The sequence below is a fragment of the Oncorhynchus mykiss genome, chromosome 7 (genome assembly GCF_057628025.1).
Source record: "Oncorhynchus mykiss isolate SJ-2025 chromosome 7, ASM5762802v1, whole genome shotgun sequence".
Classification (NCBI taxonomy): domain Eukaryota; kingdom Metazoa; phylum Chordata; class Actinopteri; order Salmoniformes; family Salmonidae; genus Oncorhynchus; species Oncorhynchus mykiss.
In genome coordinates this window covers 7,411,776-7,428,929 of record NC_143028.1, presented here as the reverse complement: position 1 = coordinate 7,428,929, position 17,154 = coordinate 7,411,776, and the positions used below count along the sequence as shown (strand labels likewise).

General features: G+C 42.3%; 1 pseudogene across 1 annotated transcript; it reads right to left on the bottom strand.

The window, feature by feature from the left end:
- LOC110527313 (gap junction beta-2 protein-like) lies at positions 1-2,595 on the bottom strand (annotated as a pseudogene). The gene is made up of 3 exons (XR_016497055.1): positions 2,478-2,595; positions 946-1,468; positions 1-476 (listed from the first exon to the last, which is right to left on the bottom strand). The product of XR_016497055.1 is annotated as a gap junction beta-2 protein-like (transcript).
- Between the last annotated feature and the right edge of the window lie 14,559 nt (positions 2,596-17,154).

The following is a 17,154-nucleotide window of genomic DNA, read 5'->3' as shown; positions in this document are numbered from 1 at the left end:
ACACAGTGTTTACACATATTTATGATTCAGTGTGTTTGTGTGTGTACTGTAGGCTACTGATGTTTTGCACGTCTGTATGTGCATATGTACGCTATGTCTATAGCTCCCCCGTCCTCACACCGCCTTGCTGCAGGTGGACCCAGACGAAGAGGACGACAACAACTTCTCATTCTTCTTGTTCTGCTGCAGTCTTGTCTTTGGAAGAGGTTGAGGAACAGTTTGCACCCTTCCCTTTCTGTTTCCCCCCTCTGCGCCGTGATGACGGGCACCGAGCGATAGCCTTGGTGACCAGGTAGGCCAGTTCGGCCATGTTGAGAGCCATACAGACGCAGGAGGAGGCGGCCATGAAAACGGTGAAGACAGTTTTTTCCGTGGGGCGGGAGACAAAGCAGTCCACCACGTTGGGACAGGGCCACTGGTCACACTGGACCAGCCTGGGCATCTGGAAGCCGTCGTACAAGACGTACAGAGCATACCTGGAGAACGAAGGGGAAGATAAAGGCTTAGAACTACAGATGTAGCATCTTTATTTCAGACAGTTTGCAACAGCGGGTAAATAATCCTACAGCAACAGGAAATGTGAATTATTGTGTTGATTATAATTAATGGACATTTTTGTAGGGGTTGATATATTTTTCGTAAAGGGAAAATCATGTCTGACATTTCAAAGTGGAAATTACAAACTTCAGAAGCCTTTTTAACCTCAAATACACTACAAGATTTACATTTCCTGCATTGCGGGAACATTCTCCTGCAACAGGGTGATCAAATTAAGATCTTACACTTGTACATGGTGATGTCATGAATCTTGAGGAAGTGTATCGACATCTTATTCTTAAGCGTTTGTATGTAATGGAGGTGGTTCATTGAGCTACACTCAAGTAACTTGTCGGCCTGAAATAAAGACTTGTTAGGCTTTGCTCAGTGAGCTAACACAGTACGTACATGAAGCCTCCCTCGAACAGCAGGCGGAAGACCAGACTACAGGCGTACGTCCACCACAACGGCCCGGTGATTGGCAGCCTCCGCCTCCTCAGCCTCTCTAGCTCAGCCTCCTGGGCTGCCTGGGCCTTGTCGCTGCGGCAACGCCCCCCGACTGAACCCTGCTGCAGGACCTGGCGTTTGTCGCCGTGATTACGGTAGGCCACGTACATGGCGACGAGGAGAGCAGGCGTGGAGATGAAGACAAGCTGCAGACACCAGAGCCTGATGTGGGACACGGGGAAGAAGTGGTCGTAGCAGACGTTCTCACAGCCCGGCTGCAGGGTGTTGCAGACAAAGTCACTCTGTTCGTCCCCCCAGACGCTTTCGGCCGCCAGGACCAGCACGGTGACACGGAAGATGAAGAGGACAGACAGCCACACCTTCCCCAGGCTGGTGGAGTGGCGGTTCACACCAGCCAGCTGGGCGTACAGTGTCCCCCAGGTCATCTCTCCTGCTCCTCTGGCCCAGAACACACACCTCTACCCTGGGGAGAGACCAGAGGAGAGAGGGGGTGAGAGCTGGATCGAAGTAGGGAGAGTTGGAGGGAAGAGAGAGGAAGGAGGAGATAAGAAAGTATTAGGTACAGGGTCCCCAAGCTCATCGTTCCTCTGCTGCCCAGGAACAATCCACTCTACTCTAGGGAGAGAGGAGAGGAGAAGGGGGTGAAAGTTGAGGTTAAAAAAATAAATAGAGAGGGAGGAGAATGAGAATGAGATGAGAGGAGGAAGTATAGAGATGAGAGGAGGAAGTATAGAGATGAGAGGAGGAGGAGAGAGAGACAGAGAAAGAGAACTGAATACATTTGCTTGGCTAGACCAGTGCCAATGTTATAATGAACTACTGATCCAGCCAACATTTCTAATGTGTAGTACTCTTAGAAAAAATGGGTTCTTTGTCTTTCCCCATAGGGAAAGGTTCCAAATCAAACCCTTTAGGGTTCCATGTAGAACCGTGGAAAGGGTTCTTCATGGAACCAAAAAGGGTTCTACCTAGTACCAAAACGGCTTCTACAAAGGTTTCTCCTATGGGGACAGCCGAAGAACCCTTTTAGGTTCCCCCTAAGAGTGTACAGCTGAGCTATATAGCCGTACTAAGTTTTTATAACTGCACTATAACTGCACGTTACATTCACCTCTCGAAGACACAATATTCACATCAATGGGGTTTACATGCTATAGTAATAAAATATCAAGAAGTTGAAGTGTTGTTTTTTTATTCACTTCATAAGGTGTTTTTAAAGTGACTTTGAGATTCAATGTGTAATGAAAACCCCTATATAAAATACATCTATTATTATTATGATAGGTCAATTCAAGACATTGTGCATGAAATTATTATTTTCAACCCCACAATACTTTCATCATGTGATAACAAAAATACATTTTACATAACACGTCTCCAAAGTTTTTGAAATGTTTCATCTAATGAAATAAACAGAGAAAAAGAAGTCAGCTGACAGAGAACAGAACAACACATCAGCCTGTCTTCCTCACCTTTTCTCTCCTGAGTGTCAGGGAGGCTCCATGTATCCCTACTTCTTCTGCTTGGTTCACTCTGCCATAGTCAGATCCAACAGAGCTCCAGGGAGAGACCGTCTAGGGTGAGACGCAGTCCACTGATTTACCGCTGACTAGAACTGATGTGCTCTGAGCGCTCTCAGAGACGCACCTGAACTTGTGGATTCACCTACGTGACGTCAGTTTCGGGCGGAGCTGAAATCTGGAGCGACAACAAGTGCAGTTTGAGTGAGTCTTGAGAAGATGTTCCTATGTATAAGAAACACAGCCATAGATGTTGTGCTGATCTGCATCTTTCTCTGCCTTACTCAAATATATGTATTTATGTGTGTGTGTGTGTGTGTGTGTGTGTGTGTGTGTGTGTGTGTGTGTGTGTGTGTGTGTGTGTGTGCGTGTGTGTGCGTGTGTGTGTGTGTATATATATACTGACCGAGGAGGAGTTCATTCAGTCAGTTTATCAAAAGAGGTTTTGTTTTGCTTTCTTGTGGTTCTAACCAAACAGCGAATCCCACATTGGGTGATTATACTTTTTGGGGTGTGTGGATACACAAACCAGGTCTTGATGTCTTTACACTCAAATATGGTCAAAATGTTGACCTCAGGGAATGTTTTACACACTATGAATTTTTAGCTAAATCAAGACTTAAACACTCTACAAAACACATTGAACCCTACCCCAACTCAACCCCATCCCACCCCCATCCAGGTGCTTGCAAGATCCAGTTTATTCATGCACCTTGGTTGAACTGCATTGTAGCAGTGTACAGTATTCCATCCCAAACACTCCCCTTCTGTCTGAGTGGCTCAGTGGACGAAGTTAAACACTTTCCTTTCTATTCATCTCTCTGTTCCCTACTCTGTTCTTCCCTCCCTTCATCCCTCACTACCAAACTGCTCCCACCAGATTGGGTTTCCCTAATCACCCCCATCCTGCCCCACCAGGATAACAGCAGGGCACAGTGAGGACACACACACACACACACACACGGTTGTCTCCTATTTCTTGGGGATTGGGGGCGGATGCCCAATGGTAGATTGGGTGTGGACAGAGCAGAGGAGCTGAAGGGTGGGCACTGGTCACAAACCCTGGCGAGGGCAGAGGAAGGAGGGGGTACAGGGCTCGAAAGGGCTGAGGTGGGGTGGGAAGTGAGTACAGGCACTGCTTTGTGTGGCTCCTTTTGGCGACAACAACAGTTCTGTTTACCAACGAGGTGAGTTGACACTGGGGTCTGGTGCTGCATGACAAGAGACACAACCAGAGTGATGATAACTGGTAATGTCCTCCTCAGCCAGATGTGATTTGCTCATCTGAGAAAGTTTGTATAGTATTTAGACTGTGTATTGTATTGAGACTGTGAGTGTGTATTGTATTGTATTGAGACAGTGAGTGTGTATTGTATTGAGACAGTGAGTGTGTATTGTATTGAGACAGTGAGTGTGTATTGTATTGAGACAGTGAGTGTGTACCGTATTGAGACAGTGAGTGTGTATTGTATTGAGACGGTGAGTGTGTCTTGTATTGTATTGAGACAGTGAGTGTGTATCGTATTGAGACTGTGAGTGTGTATTGTATTGAGACAGTGAGTGTGTATTGTATTGAGACAGTGAGTGTGTATTGTATTGAGACAGTGAGTGTGTATTGTATTGAGACAGTGAGTGTGTACCGTATTGAGACAGTGAGTGTGTATTGTATTGAGACGGTGAGTGTGTCTTGTATTGTATTGAGACAGTGAGTGTGTATCGTATTGAGACTGTGAGTGTGTATTGTATTGAGACAGTGAGTGTGTATTGTATTGAGACAGTGAGTGTGTATTGTAGTGAGACTGTGAGTGTGTATTGTATTGAGACAGTGAGTGTGTATTGTATTGAGACAGTGAGTGTGTATTGTATTGAGACTGTGAGTGTGTACCGTATTGAGACTGTGTGTGTATCGTATTGAGACAGTGAGTGTGTATTACATTGAGACTGTGAGTGTATCGTATTGAGACAGTGAGTGTGTATTGTATTGAGACAGTGAGTGTGTATTGTATTGAGACAGTGAGTGTGTATTGTATTGAGACAGTGAGGGTGTACCGTATTGAGACAGTGAGTGTGTATTGTATTGAGACAGTGAGTGTGTCTTGTATTGTATTGAGACAGTGAGTGTGTATCGTATTGAGACTGTGAGTGTGTATTGTATTGAGACAGTGAGTGTGTATTGTATTGAGACAGTGAGTGTGTATTGTAGTGAGACTGTGAGTGTGTATTGTATTGAGACAGTGAGTGTGTATTGTATTGAGACAGTGAGTGTGTATTGTATTGAGACTGTGAGTGTGTACCGTATTGAGACTGTGTGTGTATCGTATTGAGACAGTGAGTGTGTATTACATTGAGACTGTGAGTGTATCGTATTGAGACAGTGAGTGTGTATTGTATTGAGACAGTGAGTGTGTATTGTATTGAGACAGTGAGTGTGTATTGTATTGAGACTGTGAGTGTGTATTACATTGAGACTGTGAGTGTGTATTGTATTGAGACAGTGAGTGTGTACCGTATTGAGACTGGGAGTGTGTACCGTATTGAGACTGTGAGTGTGTACCGTATTGAGACTGTGAGTGTGTATTGTATTGTATTGAGACAGTGAGTGTGTATTGTATTGTATTGAGACAGTGAGTGTGTACCGTATTGAGACTGTGAGTGTGTACTGTATTGAGACTGTGAGTGTGTACCGTATTGAGACAGCGAGTGTGTACCGTATTGAGACAGTGAGTGTGTATTGTATTGTATTGAGACAGTGAGTGTGTATTGTATTGTATTGAGACAGTGAGTGTGTACCGTATTGAGACTGTGAGTGTGTATTGTATTGTATTGAGACAGTGAGTGTGTATTGTATTGTATTGAGACAGTGAGTGTGTACCGTATTGAGACTGTGAGTGTGTATTGCATTGAGACTGTGAGTGTGTACCGTATTGAGACTGTGAGTGTGTATTGTATTGAGACTGTGAGTGTGTATTGTATTGAGACAGTGAGTGTGTATTACATTGAGACTGTGAGTGTGTATTGCATTGAGACTGTGAGTGTGTATTGTATTGAGACAGTGAGTGTGTATTGTATTGAGAGAGTGAGTGTGTATTGCATTGAGACTGTGACTGTGTACCGTATTGAGACAGTGAGTGTGTATTGCATTGAGACTGTGAGTGTGTATTGCATTGAGACTGTGTGTGTATCGTATTGAGACAGTGAGTGTGTATTACATTGAGACTGTGAGTGTGTATCGTATTGAGACTGTGAGTGTGTATTGCATTGAGACTGTGAGTGTGTATTGTATTGAGACAGTGAGTGTGTATTGTATTGAGACGGTGAGTGTGTCTTGTATTGTATTGAGACAGTGAGTGTGTATCGTATTGAGACTGTGAGTGTGTATTGTATTGAGACAGTGAGTGTGTATTGTATTGAGACAGTGAGTGTGTATTGTAGTGAGACTGTGAGTGTGTATTGTATTGAGACAGTGAGTGTGTATTGTATTGAGACAGTGAGTGTGTATTGTATTGAGACTGTGAGTGTGTACCGTATTGAGACTGTGTGTGTATCGTATTGAGACAGTGAATGTGTATTACATTGAGACAGTGAGTGTATCGTATTGAGACAGTGAGTGTGTATTGTATTGAGACAGTGAGTGTGTATTGTATTGAGACAGTGAGTGTGTATTGTATTGAGACAGTGAGGGTGTACCGTATTGAGACAGTGAGTGTGTATTGTATTGAGACAGTGAGTGTGTCTTGTATTGTATTGAGACAGTGAGTGTGTATCGTATTGAGACTGTGAGTGTGTATTGTATTGAGACAGTGAGTGTGTATTGTATTGAGACAGTGAGTGTGTATTGTAGTGAGACTGTGAGTGTGTATTGTATTGAGACAGTGAGTGTGTATTGTATTGAGACAGTGAGTGTGTATTGTATTGAGACTGTGAGTGTGTACCGTATTGAGACTGTGTGTGTATCGTATTGAGACAGTGAGTGTGTATTACATTGAGACTGTGAGTGTATCGTATTGAGACAGTGAGTGTGTATTGTATTGAGACAGTGAGTGTGTATTGTATTGAGACAGTGAGTGTGTATTGTATTGAGACTGTGAGTGTGTATTACATTGAGACTGTGAGTGTGTATTGTATTGAGACAGTGAGTGTGTACCGTATTGAGACTGGGAGTGTGTACCGTATTGAGACTGTGAGTGTGTACCGTATTGAGACTGTGAGTGTGTATTGTACTGTATTGAGACAGTGAGTGTGTATTGTATTGTATTGAGACAGTGAGTGTGTACCGTATTGAGACTGTGAGTGTGTACCGTATTGAGACTGTGAGTGTGTACCGTATTGAGACAGCGAGTGTGTACCGTATAGAGACAGTGAGTGTGTATTGTATTGTATTGAGACAGTGAGTGTGTATTGTATTGTATTGAGACAGTGAGTGTGTACCGTATTGAGACTGTGAGTGTGTATTGTATTGTATTGAGACAGTGAGTGTGTATTGTATTGTATTGAGACAGTGAGTGTGTACCGTATTGAGACTGTGAGTGTGTATTGCATTGAGACTGTGAGTGTGTACCGTATTGAGACTGTGAGTGTGTATTGTATTGAGACTGTGAGTGTGTATTGTATTGAGACAGTGAGTGTGTATTACATTGAGACTGTGAGTGTGTATTGCATTGAGACTGTGAGTGTGTATTGTATTGAGACAGTGAGTGTGTATTGTATTGAGAGAGTGAGTGTGTATTGCATTGAGACTGTGACTGTGTACCGTATTGAGACAGTGAGTGTGTATTGCATTGAGACTGTGAGTGTGTATTGCATTGAGACTGTGTGTGTATCGTATTGAGACAGTGAGTGTGTATTACATTGAGACTGTGAGTGTGTATCGTATTGAGACTGTGAGTGTGTATTGCATTGAGACTGTGAGTGTGTATTGTATTGAGACAGTGAGTGTGTATTACATTGAGACTGTGAGTGTGTATTGTATTGAGACTGTGACTGTGTACCGTATTGAGACAGTGAGTGTGTATTGCATTGAGACTGTGAGTGTGTATTACATTAAGACTGTGAGTGTGTATTGCATTGAGACTGTGTGTGTATCGTATTGAGACAGTGAGTGTGTATTACATTGAGACTGTGAGTGTGTATCGTATTGAGACTGTGAGTGTGTATTGTATTGAGACTGTGAGTGTTTACCGTATTGAGACAGTGAGTGTGTATTGTATTGAGACAGTGAGTTTGTATTACATTGAGACTGTGAGTGTGTATTGTATTGAGACAGTGAGTGTGTATTGTATTGTATTGAGACAGTGAGTGTGTATTGTATTGTATTGAGACAGTGAGTGTGTATTGTATTGAGACAGTGAGTGTGTATCGTATTGAGACTGTGAGTGTGTATTGTATTGAGACAGTGAGTTTGTATTACATTGAGACTGTGAGTGTGTATTGTATTGAGACAGTGAGTGTGTATTGTATTGTATTGAGACAGTGAGTGTGTATTGTATTGTATTGAGACAGTGAGTGTGTATTGTATTGAGACAGTGAGTGTGTACCGTATTGAGACAGTGAGCGTGTATTGTATTGAGATAGTGAGTGTGTATTGTATTGAGACTGTGACTGTGTATTGTATTGCGACAGTGAGTGTGTATTGCATTGAGACTGTGAGTGTGTACCGTATTGAGACTGTGAGTGTGTATTGCATTGAGACTGTGAGTGTGTATTGTATTGAGACAGTGAGTGTGTATTGTATTGAGACAGTGAGTGTGTATTGTATTGCATTGAGACTGTGAGTGTGTATTGCATTGAGACTGTGTGTATCGTATTGAGACAGTGAGTGTGTATTACATTGAGACTGTGAGTGTGTATCGTATTGAGACTGTGAGTGTGTATTGCATTGAGACAGTGAGTGTGTATTGTATTGAGACTGTGAGTGTGTATTGCATTGAGACTGTGTGTGTATCGTATTGAGACAGTGAGTGTGTATTACATTGAGACTGTGAGTGTGTATTGCATTGAGACTGTGTGTGTATCGTATTGAGACAGTGAGTGTGTATTACATTGAGACTGTGAGTGTGTATCGTATTGAGACTGTGAGTGTGTATTGCATTGAGACTGTGAGTGTGTATTGTATTGAGACAGTGAGTGTGTATTACATTGAGACTGTGAGTGTGTATTGTATTGAGACTGTGACTGTGTACCGTATTGAGACAGTGAGTGTGTATTGCATTGAGACTGTGAGTTTGTATTACATTGAGACTGTGAGTGTGTATTGTATTGAGACAGTGAGTGTGTATTGTATTGTATTGAGACAGTGAGTGTGTATTGTATTGTATTGAGACAGTGAGTGTGTATTGTATTGAGACAGTGAGTGTTTACCGTATTGAGACAGTGAGTGTGTATTGTATTGAGACTGTGAGTGTGTATTGTATTGAGACTGTGAGTGTGTATTGTATTGTATTGAGACAGTGAGTGTGTATCGTATTGAGACTGTGAGTGTGTATTGTATTGAGACAGTGAGTTTGTATTACATTGAGACTGTGAGTGTGTATTGTATTGAGACAGTGAGTGTGTATTGTATTGTATTGAGACAGTGAGTGTGTATTGTATTGTATTGAGACAGTGAGTGTGTATTGTATTGAGACAGTGAGTGTGTACCGTATTGAGACAGTGAGCGTGTATTGTATTGAGATAGTGAGTGTGTATTGTATTGAGACTGTGACTGTGTATTGTATTGCGACAGTGAGTGTGTATTGCATTGAGACTGTGAGTGTGTACCGTATTGAGACTGTGAGTGTGTATTGCATTGAGACTGTGAGTGTGTATTGTATTGAGACAGTGAGTGTGTATAGTATTGAGACAGTGAGTGTGTATTGTATTGCATTGAGACTGTGAGTGTGTATTGCATTGAGACTGTGTGTATCGTATTGAGACAGTGAGTGTGTATTACATTGAGACTGTGAGTGTGTATCGTATTGAGACTGTGAGTGTGTATTGCATTGAGACAGTGAGTGTGTATTGTATTGAGACTGTGAGTGTGTATTGCATTGAGACTGTGTGTGTATCGTATTGAGACAGTGAGTGTGTATTACATTGAGACTGTGAGTGTGTATTGCATTGAGACTGTGTGTGTATCGTATTGAGACAGTGAGTGTGTATTACATTGAGACTGTGAGTGTGTATCGTATTGAGACTGTGAGTGTGTATTGTATTGAGACAGTGAGTGTGTATTACATTGAGACTGTGAGTGTGTATCGTATTGAGACTGTGAGTGTGTATTGTATTGAGACAGTGAGTGTGTATTGTATTGAGACAGTGAGTGTGTATTACATTGAGACTGTGAGTGTGTATCGTATTGAGACTGTGAGTGTGAATCGTATTGAGACAGTGAGTGTGTATTGTATTGAGACAGTGAGTGTGTATCGTATTGAGACTGTGAGTGTGAATCGTATTGAGACAGTGAGTGTGTATTGTATTGAGACAGTGAGTGTGTATTGTAGTGAGACTGTGAGTGTGTGTGTGTCTCTGTACATGTGCATGAGAAGCAGCACATTCCATGCACATGTAACAAGGGCTGCATAACTGTCTGATTTTGGAACTTCGTCAGATCAGTTAGATCCAATCTGAGCTTTCACCCTGTGGAGAGCGCTATCTCTATTTCTATGGCATGTTTTTGTGTAACAGGAAGATTAATGTGCATATTCATTTTTTCACACTTCTCCACACTTGGCACGGGTCCCAGTCAGATCTCATTAAAGATTAACCTCCAGCCATTTGCAGGTACATAGACACACATGTTGGAGTGTAGGACTAGTCACCTCAGCACGATTCTCTGCTTCATTTATTCCATTTATATGATGGCTCCAAATCTGCTTTTCCCTATTGGAAGATTAGAAAGACATTTTCACAAAAAATCATAACACCCTCCACCAATTCCAGTGTCTAGCATTTGTATATTAACTTCCTGTTGAACGCAGAACAAGGGAGAGCTTGGTTTGTTGTTTTGGAATGTTTTGAAAGTCTATTGAAAAGTTTCTTGGTAGCTAGTTACTTTCTGAGTTTAGATCCTGCCACGCGGCTGGCATCCGTTGCTTGGACCGCTGCTATCTGTCCAGTGATCCTGCCGACCCAGGGTCTGAGGAGCTGCTTGGCGTAGCAGCCAGCCTATCAAAATAGCTGGGTTTTCTTGAGGGCATGAACACAGCACGTGACGCTGTTAGCCAATGTAGCTGGGACTGCGGCTTGTGGCTGTCTAGATCTCTGCTGTTTGTTGTTTTCAATCTTCCCTGTAACCTGCCCTGTCTGGAACTGCGAGGAGTTACAGCGTAACCTGTGTTGCAACCATGACAAAATCCAAAGCGGGCAGGAGTACCGTTGAGGACAGTGGTGTCTCTCTATCACAGGGGAAGGATCTTTTAACGAAGAAAAAGAGTTCTACAAGCAGTTGTCACAAAAACAAGAAAATAGCTTCAAGTATTTTGTCCAAATACTGGTGGAGTCAACTAATAAAAGAATGGACGACCTGACCAGAGAGGTCCAGGACCTGAAGAACAATTGGCAGTTCTCCCAGGGTCAGCTCGATGACTTTAAATACGAGAACGGAAATATGACTCCATTCTGTAAGTCATTGAGAGAGGACATTAGTTCTGTATGTGAATCCATGACAACAATGACGGAAAAATCAGATTATCTCGAGGGACATTCAAGGCAGAACAACATGGCTGTGGACGGAATTGCAGAATCTCCACATGAGACCTGGACGGAGTCTGAGGACAAAGTAAGGGAAATGATCTCGGAGAAACTGAAGATGGACCACAGGAAGATTGAGGTGGAGCACGCTCAAAGATCTGCAAAACCCACCACCGGCCCAGGTGACAGGCCCAGGCTGATAGTGGTCAAGATCCTGAGATTCAAGGACAAGATAGCTGTTCTGAAAAGAGCCAAGAACTTCAGAGGAATGTATATCTTCCTCAACTTGAACTATCCGGAAGCTGTGCGCCAGAAGAGGAAAGAACTTGTCCCAGCCATAAAAGCTGCCAGAGTGCGTGGGGACATTGCTTACATCTGCTATGACAGGCTCATTGTCCACCCTCCCTCCCAAAAGCCCGGAAGGGATGAGAGAGCCAAGCCTATGGGTTCATAGCTTCAACCCCGCAGCACACACACACACACACACACACACACACACACACACACACACACACACACACACACACACACACACACACACACACACACACACACACACACACACACACCAACTGGTTAATGGACTGCTGAATGTATATATTTGTCTCTTGCTTTGTTTGCTCTTTTCCATATTATGTCTATCTCTAATAAGCTACCCAGGAAAGAGCTCAAAATAGCCCATATTAATATATGTAGCCTTAGAAATAAGGTTAATGAAATCAATAACTTGCTAACTTCCAATAACATTCCTATATTAGCCATTTCTGTAGCTCACTTAGGTAATTCATTTGATGATACAGCAGTAGCAATACAAGGACATAACATCTACAGAAGAGACAGGAATGCTTATGGGGGAGGTGTTGCTGTATATATTCAGAGCCATATCCCTGTAATGCTTAGAGTGGAGTGTTATGCAAGTGTTATTGAAGTGTTGTGGTTGCAGGTTCACTTGGCACATCTAATGCCTTTTATTTTGCAGTGTTGTTGTAGGCCACCAAGTGCTAACAGTGGGTATCAAAATAATATGTGTGAAATGCTTGATAGTGTATGTGATGTAAACAGAGAGGTCTACTTTCTTGGGGACCTGAATAATTGACTGGTTTTCATCAAGCTGTCCGCTCAAGAGGAAGCTTTTCACTGTAACCAGTGCCTGTAAACTGGTTCAGGTTATTTATCAATTTACCAGGATGTTTACAAACACTACAGGAATAAGATCATCCACATGTATTGATCACATTTTTACTAATACTGTAGAACTTTTATCAAAGCTGTATCCATACACATTGGATACAGTGATCACAATATAGTGGCTATATCCAGGAATGCCAAAGTTCCAAAAGCAGGGCCTAAAATAGTGTATAAGATCATACAAAATATTTTGCTGTGACTCTAATGTGGATGATATAAAAAATATATGTTGGTCTGATGTGATTAATGAGGAGCAGATTACAATCCAGACGCTGCACTTGATGAATTTATGAAACGGCTTCTTCCAATTAGTGTTAAATATTCACTTGTTAAGAAACTGACTGTTAGAAATATTAAGGCTCCATGGATTGATGAGGAATTGAAAAACGGTATGGTTGAAAGAAACGGGCCAAAACGAGTGTCTAATAAGTCTGGCTGCACATCTGACTGGCTGACTTACCCCAAATTGAGAAATTATGTGACTAAACTAAAAAGGAAGAAGAAGAAGAAATTGTATTATGAATGATATAAAGAATAATGGAGAAAAATAACTTTGGAGTACTTTAAATGAAATGATGGGCAGAAAGACAAATTGAACTCCATCTTTCATCGAATCAGATGGCTTATTCATCACAAAACCATTTGATGTTGCCAATTAATTTAATGATTACTTAATTGGCAAAGTGGGCAAACTGAGGCAGGAAATGCCAACAACGAACAGTGAGCCATCGTACTCAAGCATAAAAAAAATGAATAATGAAAGAAAAGTTTTTAAAGTTTTAATTTTGTCAATAATGACAAACTTCATGGCATTGACAACTTAGATGGAAAGCTACTGAGGATGGTAGCTGACTCTATAGCTACTTCTATCTGTCATATCTTTAATCTGAGACGAGAGGAAAGTCTTTGTCCTGGTGGGAAGCCAAAGTCATTCTGCTACCCAAGAGTGGTAAAGCGGCCTTTACTGGTTGTAACAGCAGACATATCAGCTTACTGCCAGTTAGCAAACTGTTGGAAAAATGTGTTTTGTGTTTGACGAAATACAATCCTATTTCTCCGTAAACAAATTAACAACAGACTTTCAGCATGCTTATAGAGAAGGGCAATCAATATGTACTGCACTGACACAAATGCCTGTTAACTGGTGTGAAAGAAATTGATAATAATAAGATTGTGGGCGCTGTACTGTTAGATTTCAGAGCAGCCTTAGACATTATTGACCCTAACCTGTTGTTGAGAATGGCTTTTCAACATCTGCCATATTGTGGATTCAGAGCTATCTATCTAATAGAACTCAGGGGGTTTTCTTTAATGGAAGCTTCTCTAATTTAAAACATGCAAAGTGTGGTGTACCGCAGGGCAGCTCTCTAGGCCCTCTACTCTTTTCTATGTTTACCAATAATTCTAGACCTCAGCTGAATCTGGTAATGAATGGTGTGGCTGTTGAACAAGTTACTTGGCATTACCTTAGATTGTAAACTGTCATGGTCAAAACATACAGATTCAATGGTTGTCAAGATGGGGAGAGGCCTTTCCGTGATCAAAAATATGCTCTGCTTTTATGACATCGCACTGCAAAAAGCAATTCCTGCAGGCTCTATTTTGGTGTTATCTTTACTATTGTCTGGTCTTGTGGTTGAGTGAAAAGACCTAGATAAGGAAAGACCTAGATAAGCTGCAGCTGGCCCATAACAGAGCGGCATGTCTTGCTCTTCATCGTAATCAGAGGGCTAATATACAGTTGAAGTCGGATGTTTACGTACACCTTAGCCAAATACATTTAAACTCAGTTTTTCACAATTGTTGACATTTAATCCTAGTAAGAAATCCCTGTTTTAGGTCAGTTAGGATCACCACTTTATTTTAGGAATGTGAAATGTCAGAATAATAGTAGAGAGAATGATTTATTTCAGCTTTGATTTCTTTCATCACATTCCCATTGGGTCAGAAGTTTACATACACTCAATTAGTATTTGGTAGCTTTGCCTTTAAATTGTTTAACTTGGGTCAACCATTTCAGGTAGCCTTCCACAAGCTTCCCACAATAAGTTGGGTGAATTTTGGCCCATTCCTCCTGACAGAGCTGGTGTAACTGAGTCAGGTTTGTAGGCCTCCTTGCTCGCACACGCTTTTTCAGTTCTGCCCTCACATTTTCTATAGGATTGAGGTTAGGGATTTGCGATGGCCACTCCAATACCTTGACTTTGTTGACCTGAAGCCATTTTAACACAACTTTGGAAGTATGCTTGGGGTCATTGTCCATTTGGAAGACCCATTTGCGACCAAGCTTTAACTTCCTGACTGATGTCTTGAGATGTTGCTTCAATATATCCACATCATTTTATTTCCTCATGATGCCATCTATTTTGTGAAGAGCACCAGTCCCTCCTGCAGCAAAGCACCCCACAACATGATGCTGCCATCCCTGTGCTTCACAGTTGGGATGGTGTTCTTTGGCTTGCAAGCCCCACCCACTTTTCATCCAAACATTACGATGGTCATTATGGCCAAACAGTTCTATTTTTGTTTCATCAGACCAGAGGACATTTCTCCAAAAAGTACAATATTTGTCCCCATGTGCAGTTGCAAACCATATTCTAGCTTTTTTATGGCGGTTTTGGAGCAGTGGCTTCTTCCTTGCTGAGCGCCCTTTCAGGTTATGTCGATATAGGACTTGTTTTACTGTGGATATAGATACTTTCGTACCTGTTTCCTCCAGCATCTTCACAAGGTCCTTTGCTGTTGTTCTGGGACTGATTTGCACTTTTCGCACCGACGTACATACATCTATAGGAGACAGAACGCTCATTATAACCAAATGTCTCCTCTCTGTCGTATCACTCTCATCTCTGCCCCCACTAAGCTGACGATGGCGGCCAGTGATGACAGTAATATGTCCATTACATTAGATGTCTTCAGGCGAGCATGCATGCACACACGTCCAGCACCCGGGCAGCACACACTGAAATGACCAAATTTCCTTCAAAATCAGCCTACAGTATACACTTTCAAAGAGACTCTGAAGTGTCTACCTCCGCTCTCCATCCCCTCTTTTCACATCAGTCAGTCACCTTGTTACATGATTCAGGTACAGTAGCTACAGTAAATGTCTCTGTTCTCCCTGAGGCAGAATATACGCCAGCAGGGTTACAAGGCCGCATTGTGTCCATCTGAAGAGAGGAGTTTATACATTAGAACTAAACACATAGAGGATGCAGGGATTCGGGGGGAATGAGAGAAAATGGAGAGAGGAAATTATCCCTTTTTAGAGAGGAGATGGAGGGGGTCATTGATCGTAATCTAGTTTTGGCAAAAATAATGATATCAGTCTCTCGGGACGCACTGTTATGGGAGAGAGAGACAGAGAGAGAGAGAGAGAGAGAGAAACAGAGAGAGAGAGAAACAGAGAGAGACAGAGAGAGAGAGAGACTGAGAGAGAGAGAGAGAGAGAGAGGGGGAGACAGAGAGACAGAGAGACAGAGAGACTGAGAGAGAGAGAGAGTGAGAGAGAGAGACAGAGAGAGAGAAACAGAGAGAGAGAGAGACAAAGAGAGCGAGAGAGAGCGAGAGAGAGAGAGAAACAGACAGAGAGAGAGAGAGAAACAGAGAGAGAGAGAGAGAGAGAGAAACAGACAGAGAGAGAGACAGAGAGAGAGAGAGAGAGAGAGAGAGAGAGAGAGGGAGACCGAGAGACAGAGAGACAGAGAGACAGAGAGACAGAGTGAGAGAGCGAGAGAGAGAGAGACAGACAGACAGACAGACAGACAGACAGACAGACCGACCGACCGACCGACAGACAGACAGAGACAGAGAGAGACAGGGCGAGAGAGAGAAACAGAGAGAGAGAGAGAAACAGAGAGAGAGAGAGAAACAGACAAAACAGAGAAACAGAGACAGACAGAGAGAGAGAAACAGAGAGAGAGAAACAGAGAGAGAGAAACAGAGACAGACAGAGAGAGAGAAGAGAGAGAGAGAGACAGAGAGAGGGAAACAGAGAGAGAGAGAAACAGACAGACAGAGAGAGAGAGAGAATGAGAGTTATTGTTGGAATGTGAGTGTTTGTCTCATTTTGAAGATAAAGAAAGAAAAAAAAGTTATGAAATCTTTTTACGTTGTATGTTGGAATTTACAAGGTTTGAAGTCCTCTACTTTTGGACTAAAGAGCAGAAACCCAGACTTCCTGAAAGAAATTGATGATGTTGATTTTGTAGTACTACAGGAAACATGGTGCAGAGGTGATGTTTCCACTAGCTGTCCACTAGGTTAAAGGGAGATAATCATACCATCCACTAAATTAAAAGGAATCAGACAGGGCAGAGACTCAGGGGGAATGCTAATATGGTATAAATCTGAACTAATTAATTCAATCGAATTGATCAAAACAGGAGAATTCTTTACATGGTTAAAAATCAACAAGGAGGCTGTCTTGACAGATAATAACGTCTTCCTCTGTGCCACATACATTCCCCCCTCAGAGTCACCCTACTTCAATGAAGAGAGTTTCTCCATTCTAGAGGGGGAAATTAGTCACTTTCAGGCCCAAGGCAACGTACTGGTCTGTGGAGACCTGAATGCTAGAACAGCAGTAAAATCACAGTGTATCTGAGAAGAGCAGAACCCAACCATGAAGCATCACGGCCCAATCAATTACATGGTACAAAACAGGCCTATAGATGGAGTGCAAACAGTACAGACATCTACCAAAAAGCAATTAGAGGCCAAAAAATACAATCTCTCTTGGACAACTTTTTAGCCTTAACATTTTCCTACAGCA